The 14,579-nt window shown below is 32.1% G+C and overlaps 1 protein-coding gene across 2 annotated transcripts in view; it reads left to right on the top strand.

The window, feature by feature from the left end:
• The window catches only part of LOC126887296 (2-acylglycerol O-acyltransferase 1-like), a 110,468-nt gene that overhangs the window by 18,765 nt on the left and 77,124 nt on the right, over positions 1–14,579 (top strand). Inside the window, exon 1 of one of the 2 annotated variants that reach the window (XM_050654711.1) lies at positions 8,542–8,643. The exons of the other annotated variant lie outside the window; for it this stretch is intronic. The gene's annotated coding sequence lies outside the window, so the exon portion shown is untranslated. Of the gene's footprint in view, positions 1–8,541; positions 8,644–14,579 lie in introns of those variants that run through there. 2 annotated transcript variants of the gene reach the window in all.

Raw genomic sequence — 14,579 nt, 5'->3', positions numbered from 1 at the left:
GTGTATGTCCTGAGCTAAGATCATCCATCTGGGACGAGCTTGCCTCTTCAAGTCATCAACCCATCTCATCTGTGGTCTTCCTCTACTTCTTTTGTATTAGTATGGTCTCTAGTGTAATACGTATTTCCTTGTTTCACCTATCGTCTCTTTGTCTGACGTTGTTCCCCGCAAAATTTCCATTTAGAATCAGCTACTTTTGTAACTTTGTAATATTTCGAATCCACTCGTTTCGTTTTTTGTCCTTCGAGTGTATTTGCAACATCTGTCTTTCCATTGCTTTCTGTATTTTTATAAGTTTATCCATATTATTCTTGGATGTGTTCAGATGTATCCATATGAAAACGTCATTTTGTTTTCACCATTCAAATGCGAAAACCTTGAACTATCGATGTCTGTCTCTCCGTCCATATACACAAGTCCTCCGGTATTAGACAAATAAGGTGTCAAAGAAAGCTGATGGTACCCAAAGATAGTATTAAAGATTAGAAATTTGACCTCGAACTTCCGGTTCCAGAGTTGCTACTATGTACTTAAAATAATGGCAACTAATGAGTGACCCTGACATGAGAATATCCTGTTAATGAACTTTGCCATGCTAATGTGAGGATTAGTCTGCGCAGCCTTTGGTAAATTAAACTATATAGTTAACCCAGAAGTACTTACCAATATGCCTCACACAGGAATATCTTAGACCAGTGTTTGTTACCCGTACCTACTCACTTATGGAGCGGACACATTAACAGTCACAAAAAAGGTAGTGAACAAGATTCAGGCCAGAATGAGGCCAGATCTTGGGTGTCTCTTTAAGATACCGAATTAAAAAAAGAACAACAGATGCTATCGACAAAGTCACGGTGCTAAAATAGAATTGTGTAGGAAACTTCGCCAGGTTGTCATACAGTACCGATGCGCGATGGACAGAACATATTGTCGAGTGGAGGCTTAGACAAGAAGCACTAGCGTGTTAGCAGTAACTGGGTGCAAGCTATACAAGACAGAGATAGATGGAAAAAGCTGAGGTATACCCATGCCCAGTACCTATGTACCAATGCATACTACCGGTAATAACATATAGTTTCGATAACATAACTTTGACTAAACATTCTGCAAATAAATTGAGAATAACCCAAAGAGAATTGTACACAAGAGATATTGTACCAAATAGGATAGTGAAAGGGAGGACCAAAGTGACAGATGTCATAGAAAAAATTGTACAAGCCAAATGGATATGGGCTGGACATGTAGCACGTTTAAATGATAATAGGTGAACCAAAATACTCATAGAGTAAATACCTAGAGAAGATAAAAGACACCGAGGTAGACCACCAAAAAGGTGGATGGATGACTTGAGAAACACAGTGGAAAATTGGATACAGAAGGCACAAGATAAAGAACAACGGAAGAATGTGGATGAGACCTATAGCCAACATTGGATGCAAGAGGTTGAGAAGTGATAATGATGATGATGAAGATGATGACCTATGTTAAGCAATGGTCGCGTAGAGGACCAGCGTAGAGTGGTTAAGGCGTAGAGGAATAATTAGTCCAGAGAAATAAGATTTTTCTCGTGACACATCCCCCTCCAGGCCGAAACCAAATTTTTTGAGAAATATGGACATCTATATTATTAACCTATATGTTTCCTGCAGCCGATTTTGATGATATACATAGTTATAAACAAATGAAGATCAAAAAACGGTAAATTTTCGCTTTTTTCGTCTATAACCAAAAAATTAAGCAATTTAAACAAATTTGAAAGTAAGAAACCCATAAATCGTCTAAAAAATTTCAATATGGAGTTCGCTGAATATGTCTATCCTTATTGTTTGCTTAGAAAATTGCAAAATAAATCATAAATTTTGAGTTTTTATAAATATTCATAACTTATGTAAAAATTAACTTAGAACCTTCTTATTACACGAATTGCTGAGACTGCTGGTGCTTAAATTATGTTTTAAATTTCAAAGTAATTGGTCAAATAGTTTAAAAGTTATTTAATTTGTTTATCCCAAATTCATATTTTTTGCAACACTATAAGTCAGAAAATTATGAGGTTACAGTAAGACTTCTGACAGTTTATGGAAGAACATTTATGCTATTGACTTAATTAAAGAAAATTACAAAAAGTAATTTTAGACAGTGTAAAACTATTTTGCAAAAACACGTCGATTTTTTGCTTACTTATAAACAATTAGAATAACTTTTTAACCGTTACCCGTAGAAAAAATATTTTTTCATATTTGGAAAGACTGAATTTTTATACACATTTAGAAAGAAAAACAAGTGTCCTAGGACAATTAGGGACGAAGTTAGCCCCCCTTTTTTAATTCACATGTTTTTGCAAAATAATTTTGCAGTATTTAGAATTATTTTTTGTCATTTTTTTTAATTAAATTAATAGTATAAATTTTCTTCTTTTATAAACTATCCAAAGTATTAGCGTAACTTCATGATTTTCTGACTTATAGAGTTGCAAAAAAAATTAATTTGGGATAAACAATTTTAACTATTTAGAATGGGAAATAAGCCACAATATTATTAAAAAATGATTTTTATTAACGTTTCGACGCCCAAATCGGGTGCCGTTGTCAAAATACAAAATACTATTAATATAAACAAAAATGTTGTTGCTTAGTAAAAAAATTCTTCTAATAATTTATTTAATTTGACTCATTTATATCGGCAATTCAGATACATATGATACATTTTAAAGTAGAAGACTTTAAAATGATATTGCCAATATTTATGAGTTGCGTTCCTGGTAAGTTGCGTCCCTAAATAAAAATTTCCAATATTTAATTTCCTAATTAAAAATCCAATATTTAATTCCAATATTAAATAAATTATTAGAAGAATTTTTTTACTAAGCAACAACATTTTTGTTTATATTAATAGTATTTTGTATTTTGACAACGGCACCCGATTTGGGCGTCGAAACGTTAATAAAAATCATTTTTTAATAATATTGTGGCTTATTTCCCATTCTAAATAGTTAAAATTGTAAAAATGCCACAAGAAAATAGCTTCAGAACAACATTGGGATAAACAAATTAAATACCTTTTAAACTATTTGACCAATTGCTTTGAAAAGGGTATTATTTAAGCACCATAAGTCTCACCATTCTGTGTAATAAGAACGTTCTAAGTTAATTTTTACATAAGTTATGAATAATTATAAAAACTCAAAATGTATCATTTATTTTGCAATTTTCTAAGCAACCAATAAGGATAGACATATTCAGCGAACGCCATATTGAAGTTTTTTATACGATTTATGAGTTTCTTACTCTCAAATTTGTTTAAAATACTTAACTTTTTGGTTATAGACGAAAAAAGCAAAAATTTAGCGTTTTTTGATCTTCATTTGTTTGTAACTATGTATATCATCAAAATCGGCTGCAGGAAACATAAATATAGGTTATTACTATAGATGTCCATACTACGCAAAAAATTTGGTTTCGGCCTGGAGGGGGTTGTGTCACCAACAGGTTATTTTTTTCCTTATTTCTCTGAACTAAATATGAAGGACACTGACGTAGATATTCGAAATCAGAACCGAAAAAATATGACAGGAAGCCGTCAGAAGAATGAGTAATATAGAAATAAAAAAAGAAAAAAGAAATTTAGCTATTTTAATTTTAGTAACGTTGTTGTTTTCATATGCTAAAGTACAGACTAAAATAAAATTTTAATGTCTATAAAACCATTCTAAAATTCCAATTAGTCACGTAATAGATCTTGTATATTGGCTATTACCATTAATATCTAAACTTTGTAACTAGGCTTATCATGTACGCACCCGTAACAGCAAATTTGTATGTAATCAATAATTTATTCAGTTTTACAACGTGATCATTTTGGATTTTGTACATTTTGTACATTGTTCGGTCGAACGTAAATGTTGATTTTGTACAAGGGTAAAACAACAATTATTTTACACTGAAAGCAACGTTGCTATTAGATACCCAGGTTTATTAAATTTATTGATGTATACGATGTAGTAGTGATGTTGATTATAGTTACTTTCGAGTATTCGTTACAAATCGTTACTTTTGTATAAAGTAATCATTTACATTATTCGTTACTTTGATTACTATGATTAGGTACTTTTGTATTTGAGTAGGTACCAGAAATCATATCGTATTCCGATATAACAACGACCTTCACCGATCTGTTTCTTTAAGGGATAAAAATGATTTTATTACTATGATTACTTTTGTTACTTTTGTATTTGGTTTGAGTACTGGTAATCATATCGAGAAGCGTATTTCTCAGTAGGTAGGTATTTTGTATAGGTATTCCGATATAACTACGACCTTCACCGATCTGTTTAAGGGATAAAAATGATTTGATTACTATGATTACTCTTGTTACTTTTGTATTCGAGTACCGGTAATCATATCGAGAATCGTATTTCTCAGTAAGTAGGTATTTTGTATAGGTATAGATATGGATTTAGATAAAAATATAGGGTTCTCGCATTCGATCTTTGTTAATGACATACATTACATATTTTACGTATACCATTATACCTCCCTCTGTTTCATTTTCTATCTTCTCCTCACCCTCACACCCTTAAAACGCTGCATACCGATAACGATATTCGATAACACTTATAAAATACCGGTCCCGTCCGTTACTCGCTGGGATACGATTGGTAGAAAGTAATCAAGTGTACTGGTTGTAGATACAATAATCGTTACTCGCTCTGATACGATTGGTACGAAGTAATCAAAGAAATCAAAGAAACGATTTGTCTCTCTGTGTACTTAGTAATCGTTACTTTCGGTATTCGTAAGTAACGAGTACTTTGTAACGAATACATACTTCTTCAACTTCTTTTCGATGTAGCATCAGATACGCCGATGGCATAGTGTTGGCTTGGGTCTACAACGACTCATCGACAGGACTAACTCGATCTGTGAGCAGTTCGACATGAAAATAAACATCAAGAAAACCAAAGGGATGTCAACCCGAAATAAAAAAACAGAATGTACCTCAACCTTGCACAACAAACGGGCACATTTTAGAAGAGTTCAATACATTTAAGTACCTGGGGTGATGCATCAATAGCAGTCTAAAACTGATCTAGAAATAAGATCGAGAATAGAACAGGCCAGAAAATATTTCGAAAAAATCAAAAGACTGCTATGTAAAAATCAAATTGCTACGTATGGTCGACTCTTCTCTATGCAGTTCAAACATGGACCCCTAAAACAGCATCCATAAATAAATCGGAGGCCTTTGAAATGTGGATCTACCGAAGAATCCTCAAAATTTCATGAATACCGTATACCTCAAACGAAGAAAGTCTGTTGTAACAATGTAGCTAACAATTGGTAATTTTCTTTATTTATTGACGGGGCTACCCCCATTTTTAGACCATCTACTGTGTCATTTTTCCTCAGATTTTTTTATAGGTAACTGCACCGATTTTTTCTAAACTTTTACAGTTGGAATAAAATGTAGACCTTTTGAGAGCATCATGTTCTATGTTGGGATCAATAGCTGTCTCTTGTATACATAAATTGACAACTGTCTTGTGATGTTTGCATTTTGTATTGTTTGGTTATTGCATTTGATGTTACTGATTTTTTCTACCACCAAGACTCTTGTATATGTACTGTTGTGATCTGCTTTCTATTACTTTTATTTTAATTGAGTATTTATTTAATTAATTATTGAATTGACACAAATCATACATAAAAATTAATAAAAAATCTCAGGGTGCCTTTTTGTCATAAAAATTAACTCAAATTATCTTAGGTTATACTTATCCTTTCTCGTGGCTTCAGTATCTCTTAGTTGATCCTTATCGGGATAAAATAGGAAAAGGAAATAAATAGAAAAATCATAAATAAGCACATACAAATACCTTTATTATCAAAAGCATTGCTCTGAAAATCTATCAATTAAATCCTGTGGGCATAATTGTCCAAATGAAATTTTTACCATATAATTAATCTAATTTAAACAAATATTTATCGCTTGTTCCTGATACCATTTAGAAAGTAAGCTAAACAAACAAATTTAGGTATTTGCAAAACTACTTATACTTCGTATTAAATTATTGAAATGTTGGAACCTTAATTCATATGCTTTTACGCAAATATTTTAACTTCTGATTATAAAGAACATCTATCACATAAGTTATTGACTGACCCTTTTGATTCACACACAATGATGTCTCCTCTTGACCCAAACAGCTCTTCCTTGTTGATTATGTTAGGCTACCAATCAAAGCCCTCTCCGTTCTCAGCATCAATCCAGCAGCATACCAGCAACTATTTCTCCAAAACACAAGCCAGGCCGCTTTTGACCAGTACTCGTTCAATAAACTCTAAAACTCTCTCCTCTCTTTCTCTCAATAAAAATCTCCTGAGACCCAAGTATCTTTTTTACTTGGTGTCACAAATAATTTTAATAACAATAGTTCTTGTAACTTACTCTCTTGGACTTTACAGAGTCAAAGAGGTTTTTCTTCTCAATTTGATTTGTCTCTCGTTCCACTTTTCAGCTACTCTCCACTATCAAACAACCACTAGTACTTGCTTCTGAACTATACGCGAAAACTTTCGACTGCCTTTCTCGGATGCCGACCACACAATGATTTTTCTTTTCCAAAACTGTCTCAACATTCAAACTTTCTTTCCTTTCCCCATTCCAAATTGCCAAGCCAATCAGAAACATTTCTCTTTCCATATTCCTCTTTTTCATTCGAAAAACCAGGCATTCTTTCAAACAATACTTCTACTCATCCTAATCACTTTCCGGAAATTATACAAATACTCTTGTACTTAAAACAAACAGACTTAAAATTCCAAATCTCTCTACCTTTATTTTTCTAAAAACTAATAATTACAGCTACCTGTGGATTTTACCTTCCCGTAAAAAACAATCTTTTTAAATTATAATCCAAAATACATTGTCATTTCACTTCACTGTATTTACAAATGTCTTTAAGTCTTCAGGGAAAAACTCATTAAGGAGAAACCCTTTACGTAAAAGCTACCTTCTACTAAATAGTTACAAATCAATATACAGGGTGTATCAAATTTATGTGCCCGCGTTATAATTAAAAATTTAAATTTTTACTCTATCTTTGATTGATAAAGTGATATATAATAGTACATTGTATATAAATTTATTACATAATGGTGAACAAGAGATTTCGTGATAGATGCCTATCTAATATAGTTAAGAGTTACCCCGGTGTTAACGTATCGTCAGGTCATGTTCCTGTTGTTGGTAAATTTAGGTTTAGATATTTTTGATATTTTTTTTTTATAATAGAGCGAGCCTTCAATACTTCCAATTTTCTGTTTTATTGAAAATAAATTATATGTGACATCTCTCTCTTTCTTTCCCTTGTTATGGATAGAATGGATAGGAATTGGAGATGGAATTCTCGGTACGAATCAATTTCTTGTAGAGTGAGTCGTAACCTCCTAAAATCTTTTGTAACACTAGGCTAATACCAGTTGCTTGAAAAGGTTCTGAAACTGTATTCTTGTTGCATCCACTCCTGGACAAAGGCCTCCCCATGAGTTCTCCATGACTTCTCTTCTCTGTTTTGTGCTATTTGGTCCCAGTTTCTCCCCACTTTTGCTTTTATGTCGTCTAGCCATCGTTTTTGTGGTCTTTCTCTACTGCGACTGTGCTCGCGTGGTCTCCAATGTACAATGTTCCTCGTCCACCTTTCGATGTTTTGTCGTGCCACGTGTCCTACCCAGTTCCACTTCACTTGCGCAATTCTTCCAATTACATCTTCCACCTTTGTCCTGCTTTGCACGTCATCATTTCATATATATGTTCCCTCAGAGATACTGTAACATTTTTTTATATAATAGAATTAGTAAATAATTAATACATATACCTGTTAAATTAAATTTTAAACCCACTAGTACTCATTACGGGTACGCCTATGGCCGTTTCAGTAAATAACTACCCTTGGCTAAATTTATTATCATAACGGTACTGGCACAATTCGTTGTTGATATGACAAACGCAAATAACTGAGTTTATTATTATAAACGGGACCATTTTTTTATTGCAGCTTTAAAACACAATGTTTTGAAAATAAACCCAAAGTTCACTACTAAGATTCCGTTAGGTATCCCATCCTATTCAAAGCGGCAATGGTATTGCAATGTTTTATTGCCACTTTCCGTTTCAGTACTATTTCAAAGGAATAACTTTCCCTTCTGAAAACCACCGTTAGGTCTCTTGACTTCATTTTGCGGTATCTGTATGATGTACCGTTACTTTACCTAAAAACTAAACTAGGTTGGTTCTTTTTTTGGAGTTCCATTTTTTGAGTAGGGATATATCCCCACTTTTTTAGAGGGAAAGGTCGAAAAGATTGCGAAGAGAAAAAGGGACTTGGCTGTTGAAGAGCTTGAAGTGCAGACGTGTGTTGCGAGTACCTCATATCTTATCTACCATATACCTTATCTGCAATATATCTTGGGAGTGAGAAGTCACTCTATGATCTTATGATCTTTTCTGGGTGGTATTCACTCGCTTATCGTATCTGTATTTGGACCTAACACCCGATTAGATTCAAATTATCATATAACTTCAGTGCTTGCTTACTAGTTAAAGCAAATATAGATTCAGTGCAATTTAAGAGGCAGAGTAACTGTAAGTGTCTTAATTATACTACCTACAACTATTTCCAAAAGTAGAGCAATCTATGGGCTATCTATCTCAAAAATATCTTCATCTTTGGTTAAGGCTAACCTCCGATGTAATCTCATCCGCGATTTCATTAATAGAACTTTTTATTCATTAAATAAGAACTTTTCATTGTCAAAACTAAGTACAAACATTCACTAATTCATTAATAGCTGTGCGATTGGCTATTTTTTATAAAACCAAGTGCGGGGTGGTTTTTGATCTTTGAACTGTAAACGTTTGTTAACTTTGTATGCTTCGCATTTAATTTTATTATATATTTGTACTTTATATTTTCTATCCATCATTAAATTTACCATATCAGTTATCTCGAGATAAGCTCTAAAACAGTAAAGAGAGATTTTTCATGATAGATGCTTGATTTGATTTTTTTTTTAATTCATAACCAGGCTCTCTTTACTGTGTTTTTAATTGTGCATGTTATTGTCATAATATGATACTTGTATTTATTCTATCATAATCATTGTTTATTTCTAACTGTACACCACAACACATTAATTGTTGGTGCAGTTTTGATTGGTGTATATTGTTTTCTCTTTATTTCTTGTGTTTTTTGGGGACTCACCCTTCTGGTGAACCATTTGTAAAATATATTGTTGTTTGTTTATTTCACGTGTTTTATTTATCTACTCATAATAAATTCCCCGATAAGAAATTACCGGTAAATAATTACTAATTAACTGTCTATATCTTTTCTTGTATTTGGTCTCAGAACCTCATTATCTTTCCTTACCTACCTGTTTTCGTTTCTAAGGTTTCTTAATTTTCCCCTTGCAACCCCAAAAAGTTAAGTGGCGCCCTGTATCTCTTCTCTTATCTTAGGTAATTTTACGTATCTATCTTTTTATCTGTTTCTCTCTCTTCTCTAATCTACCTTCTCTTGTCTTATCTTTACCTATTTCTTCTATTGACTCCCTTCCACGTTCCAAAAGCTAGTTTCGAACCCATGACTCGCTTTCCACCTACCATCTGGCTGCCGTCGCTGTGTCTCCATTGGTGACCTTTCTAGCACCATCCAAAAAAAGGTTTCCGAGGTTACAATATTCTTAACAGAGCTCGTTAGATCACCCTCTGTGTTGTTCTCAATCTATTGGCTGATACCTCTCCTCTGTAAGTATCATGGTCTCCACTCCATAGGTCATAATTGGTAGAATACAACTGTTGAATTAGTTCAGAGAAATAAGTAAAAAAATATCTTGTTGGTGACACAACCCCCTCCAGACCGAAATCAAATTTTTTGAGTAGTATGTAGTATGGACATCTACATTAATAACCTATAAGTTTCCTGCAGCCGATTTTGATGATATACATTGTTATAAACAAATGAAGATCAAAAAACGGTCAATTTTCGCTTTTTCGTTTATTACCAAAAAGTTGAGCATTTTAAACAAATTTGAGAGTAGGAAACTCATAAATCTTATAAAAAACTTCAATATGGCGTTCGCTAAATATGTCTATTGGTTGCTTAGAAAATTGCAAAATAAATAATACATTTTGAGTTTTTATAAATATTCATAACTTATGTAAAAATCAACTTATCATCTTATTCCACGGAATGCTGAGACTTCTGGTGCTTAAATCATACCCTAAATTTTAAAGCAATTGGTCAAATAGTTTAAAAGTTATTTAATTTGTTTATCCCAAATTAATTTTTTTTGCATCATTATAAGTCAGAAAATAATGAAGTTACAATGGTACTTTGAATAGTTTATGAAAGAAGAAGATTTACACTATTAATTTAATTACAAAAATTATTAAATAAAAATTATTACAAAATTATTTTTCAAGAACATGTGAAAAAAAGGGGGGGCTAACTTCGTCCCTAATTGTCCTAGGACAATTGTTTTTCTTTATTAATATGTATAAAAATTCAGTCTTTCTAAATATGAAAAAATCATTTTTCTACGGGTAACGATTAAAAAGTTATTCTAATTGTTTTTGCAAAATAATTTTACACTGTTTAAAATTACTTTTTGTCATTTTTTTTTTAATTAAGTTAATAGTATAATTGTTCTTTTTTCATAAACTGTCCGAAGTGTTACTGTAACCTCATATTTTTCTGACTTATAGTGTTACAAAAAAAATGAATTTGGTATAAACAAATTAAATAACTTTTAACCTATTCGACCAATTGCTTTGAAATTTAAAATAAGCACAAGAAGTCTCAGTATTCCGTGTAATAAGACGGTTCTAACTTCATTTTTACATAAGTTATGAACATTTATAAAATCTCAAAATTTATGACTTACTTTGCAATTTTCTAAGCTACAAATAAGGATAGATATATTCAGCGAACGCCATATTGAAGCTTTTTATATGATTTATGAGTTTCTTATTCTCAACTTTGTTTAATATGCTGAACTTTTTGGTAATAGACGAAAAAAGCGAAAATTTACCGTTTTTGATCTTCATTTGTTTATAACTATGTATATCATCAAAATTGGCTGCAGAAAACATATAGGTTATTATTATAGATATCCATACTACTCAAAAAATTTGGTTTCGGCCGTAAGGGGGATGTGTCACGAGAAAAATCTCATTTCTCTGGACTAAATACCATTTTCTTTAGATTTATTGGTATCTTTTTGTTTTTCAACACATCACAAAATTATGTTTATATGCAGTGCCGGTTTATCCACTGGGCGCCCGGTGGGGCCCGAAGGGGCCCGTTCCTTTTAATTATAAAAAAATAAAGTCGCTAAATAATTTACATATTCTCCAAAAAAATCGCATACGCAGATACGCCAATACACTGCAAACGCCTTTGTTCTATTGTTACATCTCTTCACGCCTATAGGTACACAGTGCCGTAGCCTAGCCCCAGAGGGGCCCCGTGTCAGTGTTTGTGACGGGGCCCTTTTCCAAAAACTACAGAATGTTGTCAGATTTCGCCATGTCATTGATTAAAAACTACCCAGGTAGTGGGTAAAAAGTGTGTAAGTTATTAATCAATGGCCATGTCTCGAATTGTATCCAAAATAATCGCACAAACGGAGTTTTTTTAGTTTCTAATAATTTCATTTTGAATTGTGGGGCTTAAATAATAATTTATCTCACTTTTCGGCTTTAAAATAAGGTCTTTTAAAATAGCAATAAAATAAGTCCTTTTAAAATAGTTAAACGAAAGACAAAAATAGATTAAATATTTTCGATGGAAATAAGCCACAATTTTACTAAAAAGTGAATTTATTAACGTTTCGACGCCCAAGTCGGGTGTCGTTTTAGTAAAATTGTGGCTTATTTCCCATCGAAAATACTTAATTACAAAAATGCCATAAGGAAATAGCTTCAGAACAACACAAAAATAGATATACATAAATCTAATTTATAGATAAAGAATAGATTATTCTCGAAAATGCCAATACCCAAACAATAGGTACACACTTTTTCAAACATTCAAAAGTAAAGCGATTACAAAAATTGCAATTTGGCATTATACAGTGGCCTCTAAAGCTAGCACTCCACTTGCCATTTGTAGTCGCAGCGACAAAAAATCGCTGTCGCAAAAAATCTAGAGTCTAGAAAATTAGTCGCTGTTTTCAGAATCGCGAATTGAATGTTACAAGGATGTAACATCAGATTTTAGATGTTTTTTTAATATAGAGATAAAGGATTAGTCAAGACGTCAATTAATACTTTATGCGAGAAACATAAAAACGATGTTGATGAAACCAAAGAGAACTTGCATAATGAAATTACCCATTTTGTAACGTTATGCTAAAATTTGAATAAACATCATACAATTTATTTGATTCTTCCAGGATGTAAAAGCAACTTTTCCCAATATTTTAACTTTACTGCAAATTTATTTGACGATACCAATTTCTAATGCGTCAGGCGAGCGGACTTTTGCGGCTTTAAAAAGAATAAAAACCTATTTAATGTCAAATTTGGGTCAAGAAAACTTAGACGCATATCACTATTGTATATAGACAATGAAGAACTGGAGAAACTGAATTGTGATAATACATATTATATGGCAGTTTGCGAATGCCAAGTCAAGAAAAAAAGTGATCTAATTTTTGTCTTTATGTTTTTTTATAATGTTTTTTGCTTGTCATGTGTTGTTTTGTGGAACTTTCTGTTTTTTATTTATGATTTTAAATGTATTTTTTGGATTATTTGTTGCTATTCGTCTTGCTTGTTTAAAAAATATTTTATGGATTTTACAATAAACCTTTACAGTTAATGCATGTGTTTTCTTGTTAAAAAACTGACAACGAATAGCAATGAAGGGGCCCTTAAACCTCCAGAGCCCAGGGCCCGAAGTTAGGTTAAACCGGCACTTTATATGGGATTAATTTAATTATATCCAATACCATTAAACTACAAAAATACAACTAAATCTAATAATAAATGATACAATAATAAATTATTTTATTGCATTGTAAAAATTTTTTGTAAAATCCGCTAATAACCTTTTATGATTGATGTGCTAATTACATATAAATAAAAAGTTGGCACTGATATAAATATACCCACTGATTACTTTTTATCCCTATTATCTCCAACGGATAAGTTGTAACATTGTTTTTTTGTAACTTATCTCGTCAAAGGTTTTCGATCTTTGGCTTGTGATCATTTTTTTATCGGAATGTCGCTAACCGCTCAATTAGTTTCAAATTAGAGTTTAGACAAATTAAAATAGATGTTTAATTGATCTAAAATGTACGATTAGAAGTGGAGTAGTATTCAGTCTGGTGTATCATACAAATGGGATTTATTTCGTGAGTGATAACTGGTCTATCTCTATAATTATTTTTGAGATAAGTAATTCTAAAAAAGTAGAAAATATGTACAATCATTGTGCTGTCGAGAAGTATTATTACTTTCTACGTTAAAAAATGAGCATCCGATTTTGTTTATTTTCATTCACATTATTTATTGTTTATTATTATTATAATATAATACCTAGATATTATCTATTATTACACAAGGTGGTGTCTGTTGTGGGTTGAGTAAATCGTATATATTAATATGATTCTTCTTTTTTTTGCTGATTTCACTTTGCTGATACTTACAAACATAGGCGTAACCAGGATGATCCTAAGGGGGGTAGGGTTACAACTACTGGGAGGTCTCTGAGGGGTATGGTGTTAAGCGTATAGAGCTCAAAGTCCATCCCAATGGGGGGGGGGTTATAACCCAAAAACCCCCTCTGGTTACGCCTATGCTTACAAAGGTGGGTTAAGTTTTTTATTAAAAAATTTGTGAAAAATTTCAAAAAATTTATGTTTTTCCTTTTTGTTGTGTTATAAAGCTTGAAAGCTACACATTTTAAACAAATTTTGTGGACACAAAAAAGTTTTGCAATTAAGTCTTCTACAACATAGCATTGATTGCTAATTTATAATCTACTTGCATCATCTGAGCCAACTACGTCCATCTCTATCCTCCACAGAGAACAGGCAGTCCATTAGTACCAAAGTATCATTTTTAATGACATATAAAACATGTGCGTATAACAAAATTTCATTTCATTTTGTTGTTGAATGCTACATAAATATGATTAGTTAATTTTATATTTTATTTGTCCCTTCCAAAACTGATTGTTCACTTTTTCAATTTTAGTCTGGGCTGATTATCGGAGAATAGGCCATTTTTGGGAAAAGTTATTTACCAGCAATTTTATTGCTGGAATCGAATTATAAGATCCTATATAATAATAATATAGGTATGCAAAGTCCTCAGATAGTGTGCTACTTTTTTTATAAACAAAATGGCGCCCGAAAATCGTGTTTTTTTCAATTATTGCTCTAGAACTCCGAAGATTTTAACTTTACAACAAAAATACTCAAATAAAAATTTACCGTGATTAAATTCTGCATAGAGACGTGTTTTTCCCGATCTGCTCTGACGAAAATTTTCCTCGGAAAATGCGG

The sequence above is a fragment of the Diabrotica virgifera genome, chromosome 6 (assembly GCF_917563875.1).
Source record: "Diabrotica virgifera virgifera chromosome 6, PGI_DIABVI_V3a".
Taxonomy (NCBI): Eukaryota; Metazoa; Arthropoda; class Insecta; order Coleoptera; family Chrysomelidae; genus Diabrotica; species Diabrotica virgifera.
Note: the sequence above shows the minus strand (reverse complement) of the source record. Positions and strands in the feature narration are given on the sequence as shown.